The sequence below is a fragment of the Parasteatoda tepidariorum genome, unplaced genomic scaffold (assembly GCF_982258835.1).
Source record: "Parasteatoda tepidariorum strain Cologne lab strain unplaced genomic scaffold, Ptep-v5.0 scaffold_16, whole genome shotgun sequence".
NCBI classification, from domain to species: domain Eukaryota; kingdom Metazoa; phylum Arthropoda; class Arachnida; order Araneae; family Theridiidae; genus Parasteatoda; species Parasteatoda tepidariorum.
This window is the reverse complement of record NW_028257375.1, coordinates 468198-482325: the sequence shown is the minus strand read 5'-3', so window position 1 is coordinate 482325 and position 14128 is coordinate 468198. Positions and strand designations below refer to the sequence as shown.

Sequence of the window (14128 nt, the reverse complement as noted above, 5' to 3'; positions counted from 1 at the left end):
CAGAATTTTTCTAAAAACCGAAATCGTCAGAATTTTTCTAAGTACCGAAATCGGCAGAATTTGTCTATGTACCGAATTCGGCAGAATTTTTCTAAGTACTGAAAACGTCAGAAATTTTCTAAGTATCGAAAACGTCAGATATTTTCTAAGTACCGAAAAGGTCAGAAATTTTCTAAGTACCAAAATCAACAGAATTTTTCTAAGTACCGAAATCGACAGAATTTTTCTAAGTACCGAAATCAACAGAATTTTTCTAAGTACCGAAATCGGCAGAATTTTTCTAAGTACCGAAAACTTCTGAATGTTTAATAAGTATCGAAATCGTAAGAATTTTTCTAAGTACCGAAAACGTCAGGAATTTTCTAAGTACCGAAAACTTCTGAGCGTTTTCAGAGTACCGAAAAAGGCAGAATTTTTCTAAGTACCGAAATCGTCAGCATTTTTCTAAGTACCGAAATCATCAGAATTTTTCTAAGTACCGAAAACGTCAGAAATTTTCTAAGTACCGAAAACTTCTGAGTCTTTTCAAAGTACCGAAAAAAGCAGAACGTCAGAAATTTACTAAGTACCGAAAACTTCCGAGTCTTTTCAAAGTACCGAAAAAGGCAGAAATTTTCTAAGTTCCGAAATCAATAGAATTTTTCTAAGTACTGAAATCGGCAGAATTTTTCTAAGTACCGAAGACTTCTAAATGTTTTCTAAGTACCGAAATCGACAGAATTTTTCTAAGTACCGAAAACGTCAGATAGTTTCTAAGTACCGAAAAGGTCAGAAATTTTCTAAGATCCGAAATCACCAGAATTTTTCTAAAAACCGAAATCGTCAGAATTTTTCTAAGTACCGAAATCGGCAGAATTTGTCTATGTACCGAATTCGGCAGAATTTTTCTAAGTACCGAAAACTTCTGAATGTTTTGAAAAATTCAGAAGCTTTTCGTACTAAGAAATATTTCATAGTATTTCAGACTTAGTAATATTTTTAAACGGTTTTGAGATCGTGTGTGACAATTTCTAAATTTTTTTCTTTCTTCATTCATTTCATTTTAAATTTATTATTTTGAGGCAAATATCACACAATTATTTAAATCATAATAAATTTTAGATTCTTATTTTTAGCTTTTGAAAATGAAATAAAAAATAATAAGGAATGAAAAAACCTAATAAGGAATCTCTCTGGTTACCAAACGATGCTCAAATCATGGAAATCTGTATATTTTGTCTTATATTTAATAATTTAAAGTTCTCGACTACGCTGGCCCTCATTTGCCAAAAATCTCGAGAAAAAATTTTTTTTTGTTTAGTTTTTAATTTAATATATATTAAATAAACAGAGATTATTTCTTTCACTAGCTCCCAAAAAAATTGCATTTATTGGCTAATTTAAAAAAAAGTTACGAGACTCCGTTTCGCCTCTAGTTGGATTGCATGGACGTGTAATTTTGTTAACGGCGGGAGATACTATGACTGTCTTAAGGATTCCAGATGTCTCCTGAACTAATTAGTGATGCGCAAGAATGGGGTAACGAGATTCCCATTTTAGCATGCAATTTAATGCAAATGAATTTTATCGCTAACTTTCGAAAACGGGAAAAATTTTTGACGTGTCTAAACTGGTATAACAGCTCTCTCTGGTCACCGTGCGATGCTCAGATCGTGTCAAAACTCATATTTTGTATTATATTTAATTATTTAAAGTTCCCGATTACGCTGGCACTCATTTGCCGAAAAATTCAAAAAAAAATTTTTTTTTGGTTTTTAATTGAATATTTATTGAAAAAGACATTATTCTTAAAAAAAATTGCATTTAGATAATTTAAATAAAAAAAAAAGCAAATTAAGCAATTAAAAGCACTTATGCAAAGAAACTCGAAAGATCTGTTAGACCAGACGTAAACACTTCAAATATCGTAACATTGTTGCCTAAAAACATTAGTTATTGACATTGTACTAATGAAGAAACTTTATAATATAATATAAATATAATGTCGTTCGCAACAATGTGATTATTATCAAAATTGGTTTTAAAAGATGTATAATAATAGTTAAATTTTAAAATATTTTAATAAAAAATGTATATAATATAATGTATAAAAATATAATTTTTAATAATAGTTATATAATTCAAATTTGATAATATAATTATATAATAATAATAATTTTATGTTTTTTTTTTAATTATTTTAAATTATTTTAATATGAAATTTATATAATATGATAAATGTATATAAATAATATTTTCAATTATAATTATGTAATAATAATTTTCATATTTTTTTAATTAGTTTTAGAGTGTTTTTTTGTCAAAGTCCAATTTTTCCGAAATTTTTCTAAGTCTCGAAAATTGTGGAAATTCTTCTAAGTCCGGCGACTGGAAGTCTGAGACGAAGTCCGAGCGAGGCCGGAAAGGCTGATATGCGTTTTCCGTTCAAATTTAAATTTCCTCGGCGAGCGGCCGGGGATGCGGACATCGACGGCCACAGCCCGGGAGAAAAATCTTTCGCTTGGAACATGAACTTTGTGCGGGACTATACATGTGAGGCACAGTGAGCGTGTCTCAAGAAACGTAACGCTCTCGTCTCGACAAGGGCGAGGGCTCGCCTCACGGAAACAAAAGGTCTCGGCTTTTCAGCGAGTGGCTCGGACGTCGTTCCGTAGCCGCGCCAGCTTTGACCTTTGTGCGGCATAGTGAGCGTTTAAGATACGCAGTGCTCTCGTCTCGACACAGACGGGGGTTGCCTCACTGAAAGCGACGGCCTCGGCTATTCAGTAGCAGCTCGGACAGTAGTTTGTAGCCGCGTGGAGACTGAACAGTGATGGAAGCATTTACGAGGTTTTCTGCAGTTTGTTCCGGCGCGAGCACGACTCTCGACGGCAGAGCACTCTCGCGTCCAGGCGTTGACGCCAAGGGGGACGCAGTGAGTCTCGAACCGACTAGAGGAAGAAGGCTCTAGTTCGATCTGTGCGAACGGGGACCCGGCCGTCATGCCGGGTCCGGCGCCCTCGCCAGCCGGGGGCACCACCACCCCTGAGATTCGAAGCGCCGCTTCGAACGCTCGCTGAACGTGAAAGTAACCTGGTTGGTCCTGCCAGTAGTCAAATGCTTGTATCAAAGAAGGAGGGAAAGTCTGCTGCGGCCGCAGCGGTAACTCCAGCTCCAAAAGCGTATATTGAAGTTGTTGCTGTTAAAAAGCTCATAGTTGGATCTTAGTTCCAGACGGGTGGTCCGCCCACCGGTGGTCACTGCCAGTTCTGAGCATTGCCGCCGAAATTGTCCGATGATCTTTACCGGTTGTCGTTCGGTTTCGGCAATTTTACTTTGAAAAAATTAGAGTGCTCAAAGTATGCATGACGCATGAATAATGGTGCATGGAATAATGGAATAGGACCTCGGTTCTATTTTGTTGGTTTTCGGAACACGAGGTAATGATTAAGAGGGACAGACGGGGGCATTCGTATTGCGACGCTAGAGGTGAAATTCTTGGACCGTCGCAAGACGAACTACTGCGAAAGCATTTGCCAAGAATGTTTCCATTAATCAAGAACGAAAGTTAGAGGTTCGAAGGCGATCAATTACCGCCCTAGTTCTAACCATAAACGATGCCAGCCACCGATCCGGCTGTGTTCCTCAAATGACACGCCGGGCAACTTCCGGGAAACCAAAGCTTTTGGGTTCCGGGGGAAGTATGGTTGCAAAGCTGAAACTTAAAGGAATTGACGGAAGGGCACTACCAGGAGCAAGGGTACATATCTGCCTTGAACGAGGAATTCCCAGTAAGCACGAGTCATCAGGTCGTGTTGATTACGTCCCTGCCCTTTGTGCAAACCGCCCGTCGCAACATCCGATGGAATGATTTAGTGAGGTCTTCGAACTGGCGCTCGGACTGACCTCCGGGTCGAGCCGGCGTGTCGGAAAGTTGATCAAACTTGGTCATTATGAGGAAGTTAACGCGCAACAAGGTTTCCGTAGTGAACCTGCGGAAGGACAATTAAAGATGGGTGCCAGTAGGCTCCGACATTGGCCTACACCCGGGGATCCTTCACTGGAGATCCCCGCCTCGAACGCAACTGTCAGTGCCGTGTGGGCGTGCCTGTTTCCCGGCCCTTCGACTTGGGCAAGAGGGAGGTCCTTTGCAGGGCTAGGCTTGAAGAGGGTGCTCGACGTGAGAGAGCTCCCCGCCCCGTTGATGCCGGCGCACTTTCCCGCTTCTCGGAGGAAAACTCTTGATTCAAAACTCTCGAACGCAAAACGGCTCTAGTCGCGTCGATGGGCAAAGTTAGCCGGGGCGTACATCCGCTCCTTGCGGAAGTACTACCCCGGCGACGAGGCCTGTTCGATTTGGAGCACTCAAGGGGGCGCCTAGACCGCGCGCTCTCGGCTCTGAGTCCAAACCCTGTGGGTGTGATGCACGGGTGCCAAATCGTCTGTAGACGACTTAGGTACTAGACTGGGTGTTGTACGTAGTAGAGCAGCTACCATACTGCGATCTATTGAGACCCATCCTCTTACCAGAAGGTTTGTAAAGCTTTTTTCAAGCTTTAAAACCTTTGAAAAAATTTTTCTTGTAAGTTTTTTATTTGATCGTGTGTGCGAATTTCAAAATTATTTTTTCTTTCTTTATAAGTTTTCCGTTGATCGTGTGTGCGAATTTCATAATATTTTTTTCTTTCTTCATAAGTCTTCCGTTGATCGTGTGTGCGAATTTCTCAATTGTTTTTTTTTTCATCCTGTCTTTCCTTGATCGTGTGTGCGAATTTCAAATTTTTTTTTCTTTCTTCCTAAGTCTTCCGTTGATCGTGTGTGCGAATTTCACAAATTTTTTTTTCTTCATGTCTTTCCTTGATCGTGTGTGCGAATTTCTTAATTTTTGTTTCTTTCATGTGTTTCGTTGATCGTGTGTGCGAATTTCTCAATTTTTTTTTTCTTCATGTCATATTTGATCGTGTGTGCGAATTTCTCAATTGTTTTTTTTTCTTCCTGTCTTTCCTTGATCGTGTGTGCGAATTTCAACAGAATTTTTCTAAGTACCGAAATCGACAGAAATTTTCAAAGTACCGATAACGTCAGAAATATTCCAAGTACCGAAATCGTCTGAATTTGTCTAAGTACCGAAAACGTCAGAAATTTTCTAAGTACCGAAAACTTCCGAGTCTTTTCTAAGTATCGAAATCATCAGAATTTTTCTAAGTACCGAAAACGACAAAAATTTTCTAAGTAACGAAATCAACAGAATTTTTCTAAGTACCGAAATCGTCAGAAATTTTCTAAGTATCGAAAAGGTCCGAAATTTTCTAAATACCGATAACTTCAGAAATATTCTAAGTACCGAAATCGTCTGAATTTTTCTAAGTACCGAAAACGTCAGAAAGTATCTAAGTTCCGAAAAGGTCAGAAATTTTCTAAGTACCGAAATCCTCTGAATATTTCTAAGTACCGAGAAGGTCAGAAATTTTCTAAGTACCGAAATTTTCAGAATTTTTCTAAGTACCGAAATCGTCGGAATTTTTCTAAGTACCGAAAACGTCAGAAATTTTCTAAGTACCGAAGACTTCTGAATGTTTTCAAAATACCGAAATCGACAGAATTTTTCTAAGTACCGAAAACGTCAGATATTTTCTAAGTACCGAAAAGGTCAGAAATTTTCTAAGTACCAAAATCGACAGAATTTTTCTAAGTACCGAAATCAACAGAATTTTTCTGAGTACCGAAATCGGCAGAATTTTTCTAAGTACAAAAAACTTCTGAATGTTTAATAAGTAACGAAATCGGCAGAATTTTTCTAAGTACCGAAGACTTCTGAATGTTTTCTAAGTACCGAAATCGACAGAATTTTTCTAAGTACCCAAAACGTCAGATATTTTCTAAGTACCGAAAAGGTCAGAAATTTTCTAAGTACCAAAATCAACAGAATTTTTCTAAGTACCGAAATCGACAGAATTTTTCTAAGTACCGAAATCAACAGAATTTTTCTAAGTACCGAAATCGGTGAATTTTTCTAAGTACCGAAAACTTCTGAATGTTTAATAAGTATCGAAATCGGCAGAATTTTTTTAAGTACCGAAATCGTCAGAATTTTTCTAAGTACTGAAATCATCAGAATTTTTCTAAGTACTGAAAACGTCACAAATTTTCTAAGTACCGAAAACTTCTGAGTCTTTTCAAAGTACCGAAATCGACGGAATTTTTCTAAGTACCAAATTCAACAGAATTTTTCTAAGTATCGAAATCGTCTGAATTTTTTTAAGTACCGAAAGCGTCTGAAATTTTCAAAATACCGAAAAGGTCAGAAATTTTCTAAGTACCGAAATCAACAGAATTTTTCTAAGTACCGAAATCGACAGAATTTTTCTAAGTACAGAAATCAACAGAATTTTTCTAAGTACCGAAAACTTCTGATTGTTTAATAAGTATCGAAATCGGCAGAATTTTTTTAAGTACCGATAACGTCAGAAATATTCTAAGTACCGAAATCCTCTGAATATTTCTAAGTACCGAGAAGGTCAGAAATTTTCTAAGTACCGAAATTTTCAGAATTTTTCTAAGTACCGAAATCGTCGGAATTTTTCTAAGTACCGAAAACGTCAGAAATTTTCTAAGTACCGAAGGATTCTGAATGTTTTCAAAGTACCGAAATCGACAGAATTTTTCTAAGTACCGAAAACGTCAGATATTTTCTAAGTACCGAAAAGGTCAGAAATTTTCTAAGTACCAAAATCAACAGAATTTTTCTAAGTACCGAAATCGACAGAATTTTTCTAAGTACCGAAATCAACAGAATTTTTCTAAGTACCGAAATCGGCAGAATTTTTCTAAGTACCAAAAACTTCTGAATGTTTAATAAGTAACGAAATCGGCAGAATTTTTCTAAGTACCGAAAACTTCTGAATGTTTAATAAGTATCGAAATCGTAAGAATTTTTCTAAGTACCGAAAACGTCAGAAATTTTCTAAGTACCGAAGACTTCTGAATGTTTTCTAAGTACCGAAATCGACAGAATTTTTCTAAGTACCGAAATCGACAGAATTTTTCTAAGTACCGAAATCAACAGAATTTTTCTAAGTACCGAATTCGGCAGAATTTTTCTAAGTACTGAAAACGTCAGAAATTTTCTAAGTATCGAAAACGTCAGATATTTTCTAAGTACCGAAAAGGTCAGAAATTTTCTAAGTACCAAAATCAACAGAATTTTTCTAAGTACCGAAATCGACAGAATTTTTCTAAGTACCGAAAACTTCTGAATGTTTAATAAGTATCGAAATCGGCAGAATTTTTTAAGTACCGATAACGTCAGAAATATTCTAAGTACCGAAATCGTCTGAATTTGTCTAAGTACCGAAAACAACAGAAATTTTCTAAGTACCGAAAACTTCCGAGTATTTTCTAAGTATCGAAATCATCAGAATTTTTCTAAGCACCGAAAACGACAAAAATTTTCTAAGTAACGAAATCAACAGAATTTTTCTAAGTACCGAAATCGTCAGAAATTTTCTAAGTATCGAAAAGGTCCGAAATTTTCTAAGTACCGATAACTTCAGAAATATTCTGAATACCGAAATCGTCTGAATTTTTCTAAGTACCGAAAACGTCAGAAATTTTCTAAGTACCGAAGACTTCTGAATGTTTAATAAGTATCGAAATCGTAAGAATTTTTCTAAGTACCGAAAACGTCAGAAATTTTCTAAGTACCAAAATCAACAGAATTTTTCTAAGTACCGAAATCGACAGAATTTTTCTAAGTACCGAAATCAACAGAATTTTTCTAAGTACCGAAATCGGCAGAATTTTTCTAAGTACCGAAAACTTCTGAATGTTTAATAAGTATCGAAATCGTAAGAATTTTTCTAAGTACCGAAAACGTCAGAAATTTTCTAAGTACCGAAGACTTCTGAATGTTTTCTAAGTACCGAAATCGACAGAATTTTTCTAAGTACCGAAAACGTCAGATATTTTCAAAGTACTGAAAAGGTGAGAAATTTTCTAAATACCGAAATCGACAGAATTTTTCTAAGTACCGAAATCAACAGAATTTTTCTATGTACCGAATTCGGCAGAATTTTTCTAAGTACCGAAAACGTCAGAAATTTTCTAAGTATCGAAAACGTCACATATTTTCTAAGTTCCGAAAAGGTCAGAAATTTTCTAAGTACCAAAATCAACAGAATTTTTCTAAGTACCGAAATCGACAGAATTTTTCTAAGTACAGAAATCAACAGAATTTTTCTAAGTACCGAAAACTTCTGAATGTTTAATAAGTATCGAAATCGGCAGAATTTTTTTAAGTACCGATAACGTCAGAAATATTCTAAGTACCGAAATCGTCAGAAATTTTCTAAGTATCGAAAAGGTCCGAAATTTTCTAAGTACCGATAACTTCAGAAATATTCTGAATACCGAAATCGTCTGAATTTTTCTAAGTACCGAAAACGTCAGAAAGTTTCTAAGTTCCGAAAAGGTCAGAAATTTTCTAAGTATCGAAATTTTCAGAATTTTTCTAAGTACCGAAATCGTCGGAATTTTTCTAAGTACCGAAAACGTCAGAAATTTTCTAAGTACCGAAGACTTCTGAATGTTTAATAAGTATCGAAATCGTAAGAATTTTTCTAAGTACCGAAAACGTCAGAAATTTTCTAAGTACCAAAATCAACAGAATTTTTCTAAGTACCGAAATCGACAGAATTTTTCTAAGTACCGAAATCAACAGAATTTTTCTAAGTACCGAAATCGGCAGAATTTTTCTAAGTACCGAAAACTTCTGAATGTTTAATAAGTATCGAAATCGTAAGAATTTTTCTAAGTACCGAAAACGTCAGAAATTTTCTAAGTACCGAAGACTTCTGAATGTTTTCAAAGAACCGAAATCGACAGAATTTTTCTAAGTACCGAAAACGTCAGATATTTTCTAAGTACCGAAAAGGTCAGAAATTTTCTAAGTACCAAAATCAACAGAATTTTTCTAAGTACCGAAATCGACAGAATTTTTCTAAGTACCGAAATCAACAGAATTTTTTTAAGTACCGAAATCGGCAGAATTTTTCTAAGTACCAAAAACTTCTGCATGTTTAATAAGTAACGAAATCGGCAGAATTTTTCTAAGTACCGAAAACTTCTGAATGTTTAATAAGTATCGAAATCGTAAGAATTTTTCTAAGTACCGAAAACGTCAGAAATTTTCTAAGTACCGAAGACTTCTGAATGTTTTCTAAGTACCGAAATCGACAGAATTTTTCTAAGTACCGAAAACGTCAGATATTTTCTAAGTACCGAAAAGGTCAGAAATTTTCTAAGTACCAAAATCAACAGAATTTTTCTAAGTACCGAAATCGACAGAATTTTTCTAAGTACCGAAATCAACAGAATTTTTCTAAGTACCGAATTCGGCAGAATTTTTCTAAGTACTGAAAGCGTCAGAAATTTTCTAAGTATCGAAAACGTCAGATATTTTCTAAGTACCGAAAAGGTCAGAAATTTTCTAAGTACCAAAATCAACAGAATTTTTCTAAGTACCGAAATCGACAGAATTTTTCTAAGTACAGAAATCAACAGAATTTTTCTAAGTACCGAAAACTTCTGAATGTTTAATAAGTATCGAAATCGGCAGAATTTTTTTAAGTACCGATAACGTCAGAAATATTCTAAGTACCGAAATCCTCTGAATATTTCTAAGTACCGAGAAGGTCAGAAATTTTCTAAGTACCGAAATTTTCAGAATTTTTCTAAGTACCGAAATCGTCGGAATTTTTCTAAGTATCGAAAACGTCAGAAATTTTCTAAGTACCGAAGACTTCTGAATGTTTTCAAAGTACCGAAATCGACAGAATTTTTCTAAGTACCGAAAACGTCAGATATTTTCTAAGTACCGAAAAGGTCAGAAATTTTCTAAGTACCAAAATCAACAGAATTTTTCTAAGTACCGAAATCGACAGAATTTTTCTAAGTACCGAAATCAACAGAATTTTTCTAAGTACCGAAATCGGCAGAATTTTTCTAAGTACCATAAACTTCTGAATGTTTAATAAGTAACGAAATCGGCAGAATTTTTCTAAGTACCGAAAACTTCTGAATGTTTAATAAGTATCGAAATCGTAAGAATTTTTCCAAGTACCGAAAACGTCAGAAATTTTCTGAGTACCGAAGACTTCTGAATGTTTTCTAAGTTCCGAAATCGACAGAATTTTTCTAAGTACCGAAAACGTCAGATATTTTCTAAGTACCGAAAAGGTCAGAAATTTTCTAAGTATAAAAATCAACAGAATTTTTCTAAGTACCGAAATCGACAGAATTTTTCTAAGTACCGAAATCAACAGAATTTTTCTAAGTACCGAAATCGGCAGAATTTTTCTAAGTACCGAAAACGTCAGAAATTTTCTAAGTATCGAAAACGTCAGATATTTTCTAGGTACCGAAAAGGTCAGAAATTTTCTAAGTACCAAAATCAGCAGAATTTTTCTAAGTACCGAAATCGACAGAATTTTTCTAAGTACCGAAATCAACAGAATTTTTCTAAGTACCGAAAGCTTCTGAATGTTTAATAAGTATCAAAATCGGCAGAATTTTTTTAAGTACCGATAACGTCAGAAATATTCCAAGTACCGAAATCGTCTGAATTTGTCTAAGTACCGAAAACAACAGAAATTTTCTAAGTACCGAAAACTTCCGAGTCTTTTCTAAGTATCGAAATCATCAGAATTTTTCTAAGCACCGAAAACGACAAAAATTTTCTAAGTAACGAAATCAACAGAATTTTTCTAAGTACCGAAATCGACAGAATTTTTCTAAGTACCGAAATCAACAGAATTTTTCTAAGTACCGAAATCGTCAGAAATTTTCTAAGTATCGAAAAGGTCCGAAATTTTCTAAGTACCGATAACTTCAGAAATATTCTGAATACCGAAATCGTCTGAATTTTTCTAAGTACCGAAAACGTCAGAAAGTTTCTAAGTTCCGAAAAGGTCAGAAATTTTCTAAGTATCGAAATTTTCAGAATTTTTCTAAGTACCGAAATCGTCGGAATTTTTCTAAGTACCGAAAACGTCAGAAATTTTCTAAGTACCGAAGACTTCTGAATGTTTAATAAGTATCGAAATCGTAAGAATTTTTCTAAGTACCGAAAACGTCAGAAATTTTCTAAGTACCAAAATCAACAGAATTTTTCTAAGTACCGAAATCGACAGAATTTTTCTAAGTACCGAAATCAACAGAATTTTTCTAAGTACCGAAATCGGCAGAATTTTTCTAAGTACCGAAAACTTCTGAATGTTTAATAAGTATCGAAATCGTAAGAATTTTTCTAAGTACCGAAAACGTCAGAAATTTTCTAAGTACCGAAGACTTCTGAATGTTTTCTAAGTACCGAAATCGACAGAATTTTTCTAAGTACCGAAAACGTCAGATATTTTCAAAGTACTGAAAAGGTGAGAAATTTTCTAAATACCGAAATCGACAGAATTTTTCGAAGTACCGAAATCAACAGAATTTTTCTATGTACCAAATTCGGCAGAATTTTTCTAAGTACCGAAAACGTCAGAAATTTTCTAAGTATCGAAAACGTCACATATTTTCTAAGTTCCGAAAAGGTCAGAAATTTTCTAAGTACCAAAATCAACAGAATTTTTCTAAGTACCGAAATCGACAGAATTTTTCTAAGTACAGAAATCAACAGAATTTTTCTAAGTACCGAAAACTTCTGAATGTTTAATAAGTATCGAAATCGGCAGAATTTTTTTAAGTACCGATAACGTCAGAAATATTCTAAGTACCGAAATCCTCTGAATATTTCTAAGTACCGAGAAGGTCAGAAATTTTCTAAGTACCGAAATTGTCAGAATTTTTCTAAGTACCGAAATCGTCGGAAGTTTTCTAAATACCGAAAACGTCAGAAATTTTCTAAGTACCGAAGACTTCTGAATGTTTTCAAAGTACCGAAATCGACAGAATTTTTCTAAGTACCGAAAACGTCAGATATTTTCTAAGTACCGAAAAGGTCAGAAATTTTCTAAGTACCAAAATCAACAGAATTTTTCTAAGTACCGAAATCGACAGAATTTTTCTAAGTACCGAAATCAACAGAATTTTTTTAAGTACCGAAATCGGCAGAATTTTTCTAAGTACCAAAAACTTCTGCATGTTTAATAAGTAACGAAATCGGCAGAATTTTTCTAAGTACCGAAAACTTCTGAATGTTTAATAAGTATCGAAATCGTAAGAATTTTTCTAAGTACCGAAAACGTCAGAAATTTTCTAAGTACCGAAGACTTCTGAATGTTTTCTAAGTACCGAAATCGACAGAATTTTTCTAAGTACCGAAAACGTCAGATATTTTCTAAGTACCGAAAAGGTCAGAAATTTTCTAAGTACCAAAATCAACAGAATTTTTCTAAGTACCGAAATCGACAGAATTTTTCTAAGTACCGAAATCAACAGAATTTTTCTAAGTACCGAATTCGGCAGAATTTTTCTAAGTACTGAAAGCGTCAGAAATTTTCTAAGTATCGAAAACGTCAGATATTTTCTAAGTACCGAAAAGGTCAGAAATTTTCTAAGTACCAAAATCAACAGAATTTTTCTAAGTACCGAAATCGACAGAATTTTTCTAAGTACAGAAATCAACAGAATTTTTCTAAGTACCGAAAACTTCTGAATGTTTAATAAGTATCGAAATCGGCAGAATTTTTTTAAGTACCGATAACGTCAGAAATATTCTAAGTACCGAAATCCTCTGAATATTTCTAAGTACCGAGAAGGTCAGAAATTTTCTAAGTACCGAAATTTTCAGAATTTTTCTAAGTACCGAAATCGTCGGAATTTTTCTAAGTATCGAAAACGTCAGAAATTTTCTAAGTACCGAAGACTTCTGAATGTTTTCAAAGTACCGAAATCGACAGAATTTTTCTAAGTACCAAAATCAACAGAATTTTTCTAAGTACCGAAATCGACAGAATTTTTCTAAGTACCGAAATCAACAGAATTTTTCTAAGTACCGAAATCGGCAGAATTTTTCTAAGTACCATAAACTTCTGAATGTTTAATAAGTAACGAAATCGGCAGAATTTTTCTAAGTACCGAAAACTTCTGAATGTTTAATAAGTATCGAAATCGTAAGAATTTTTCCAAGTACCGAAAACGTCAGAAATTTTCTAAGTACCGAAGACTTCTGAATGTTTTCTAAGTACCGAAATCGACAGAATTTTTCTAAGTACCGAAAACGTCAGATATTTTCTAAGTACCGAAAAGGTCAGAAATTTTCTAAGTATAAAAATCAACAGAATTTTTCTAAGTACCGAAATCGACAGAATTTTTCTAAGTACCGAAATCAACAGAATTTTTCTAAGTACCGAAATCGGCAGAATTTTTCTAAGTACCGAAAACGTCAGAAATTTTCTAAGTATCGAAAACGTCAGATATTTTCTAGGTACCGAAAAGGTCAGAAATTTTCTAAGTACCAAAATCAGCAGAATTTTTCTAAGTACCGAAATCGACAGAATTTTTCTAAGTACCGAAATCAACAGAATTTTTCTAAGTACCGAAAACTTCTGAATGTTTAATAAGTATCAAAATCGGCAGAATTTTTTTAAGTACCGATAACGTCAGAAATATTCCAAGTACCGAAATCGTCTGAATTTGTCTAAGTACCGAAAACGTCAGAAATTTTCTAAGTACCGAAAACTTCCAAGTCTTTTCTAAGTATCGAAATCATCAGAATTTTTCTAAGTACCGAAAACGACAAAAATTTTCTAAGTAACGAAATCAACAGAATTATTCTAAGTACCGAAATCGTCAGAAATTTTCTAAGTATCGAAAAGGTCCGAAATTTTCTAAATACCGATAACTTCAGAAATATTCTAAGTACCGAAATCGTCTGAATTTTTCTAAGTACCGAAAACGTCAGAAAGTATCTAAGTTCCGAAAAGGTCAGAAATTTTCTAAGTACCGAAATCCTCTGAATATTTCTAAGTACCGAGAAGGTCAGAAATTTTCTAAGTACCGAAATTTTCAGAATTTTTCTAAGTACCGAAATCGTCGGAATTTTTCTAAGTTCCGAAAACGTCAGAAATTTTCTAAGTACCGAAGACTTCTGAATGTTTTCAAAATACCGAAATCGACAGGATTTTTCTAAGTACCGAAAACGTCAGAT

The 14128-nt window shown here is 34.5% G+C and overlaps 1 pseudogene; it reads left to right on the top strand.

Annotated features, from left to right (window-relative positions):
* Positions 1 to 3069: 3069 nt before the first annotated feature.
* Positions 3070 to 3988, top strand: LOC147800834 (small subunit ribosomal RNA; annotated as a pseudogene; the record flags this gene model as incomplete).
* Between the last annotated feature and the right edge of the window lie 10140 nt (positions 3989 to 14128).